The sequence below is a fragment of the Corvus brachyrhynchos genome, unplaced genomic scaffold (assembly GCF_000691975.1).
Source record: "Corvus brachyrhynchos isolate BGI_N302 unplaced genomic scaffold, ASM69197v1 scaffold317, whole genome shotgun sequence".
Lineage (NCBI taxonomy): Eukaryota > Metazoa > Chordata > Aves > Passeriformes > Corvidae > Corvus > Corvus brachyrhynchos.
This window is the reverse complement of record NW_008239295.1, coordinates 959,332-961,079: the sequence shown is the minus strand read 5'-3', so window position 1 is coordinate 961,079 and position 1,748 is coordinate 959,332.

The window sequence follows — 1,748 nt, the reverse complement described above, 5'->3', positions numbered from 1 at the left end:
TGTAGGGAATTTCTTTTTCCTGAAATGCTTATCAAGTATTCTTAAAGGTGTCAGTATTTGTATCTGCAAAAAAAAAAAAAAAGAAACTTCAGGGTGTTCTACAGTTTCACTCAGTACAGCTGAACTTGCCACCGGTGAGGTCAACAATTTATGCTGTCAAGGCATAGCATGCTTTGATATTTTCAAAGGAAATAAAATGAAACTGAGGTCTTAACTGAAATTTGTCTCAAAGTTTCTGTTAATATCTATGTAATTCTGTATATTTCACCTGTTCACAGGCTCTAGCAAATGTCACTACAAGTTATACATAAAAAAAGACATCTTCCATTTCTAGTTTCTGTAATAAAATGAAGACACTGCATTCAGTTCCTTTAGGTGCATCAGTCTTTGATCCATGTTATTGTTTCAGTGACATTTCTATAATGTAATTGGGATCAAATGTATATTTTACTTTTGTACAAAAGTAAAAATGATATTTTTATGACTAAATTCAGCAAACCCTTACCTATAACCTGCTATGATGAAATCTTTTTTCCCTTTTCCTTTACATGTAAAACATTGGTTTTTTTTGCAGTATGTCGGTTTGAAATGAATAAATAACAGCTGTCAATAGAACTGTAAATGGCCTCTCAGACATACCTCTGACTTTAAAGATCAGATATTGCCAATGTGAAATATATAAACTGAATAGTTTCCATATGAAAGTGCACCATCAGGGCAACAAACCATTTAAGCTGACACAGCTGTACTTATTTCCACCATTTACCAGTCGCTTATACTTTGGGTCAAGTATGTACTTCATTGTCACATTACAGCTCATTTGACTTCCAAGTAGTGAAATTGTTTGACTTACCATTTTTAAAACATCTGATGTTATGAGTTCTTGAACGATTTGAAATGCATAGTTTTCATCTATGCAGTTTTACCTGCTTCTGTACTCATTCATCTGTTCATACTTGGCATCAATTAAAGATAATTTTTAAGGATCTTATCCAGGTTTATTCTGTCTGGTTATTTTCTGGAGTCTGGTTTCTCTGCTGTCACTATTGGCCAGTTCTGTCTGAAATGAATGGTTGCTTTATTATGGTTTTCCTACTGAATGGTATAAGAAGTGGCAATGTAGGGAGTGGGAAATGTGGCTGTGGGCTTTGAGAGGCTTGTAAATGTCAACTCAAGCTTTACAGTGCAATCAATCCAAAGGTTTGGCTTCCCCAGGCTTTGGATCCAGCCCTGAGTAATGTTCTAGGGCCAAGCTGTGCTGGCTTCACTGCTGAGACATCACTCAGTCCCACCAAAACCAGTAGAAATCAGGTTAAACCTACTGGCCGTGAACACTGATTGCCACAAAGGCTTGTGGGTATTAATTAACATTATCATCTAAGTGCAGACTTGAAACCAGGTTTCAGACCACTGTGTGACCGACCACAGGCTTTGGGTTGGGTTGGATGTCAGCAAATCCAAGTGACTTGATGTTGTTTTCTTTGGAAAATTGTTTTTTCAAGGCATGTTTCATGCAGAGTGCTCCGATAGAGCCACGTGTGCCGTGTCCCGGTGTTGTGTTGTACACAAAGGAGGCAGTGATATAAATGCTAATTAAATACTCATTATTTTGTGCCAAAGCTGTTGTGTGTTGGGAGTCTACCTACAGAGATGGGTTTTTCAGGAGACAGGGGTGGCTTCCAGCAGTGGGATGCATACAGAGCACTGATCACACATTGGTGAAATGGAGGGAAAGTACCCTGACCTCA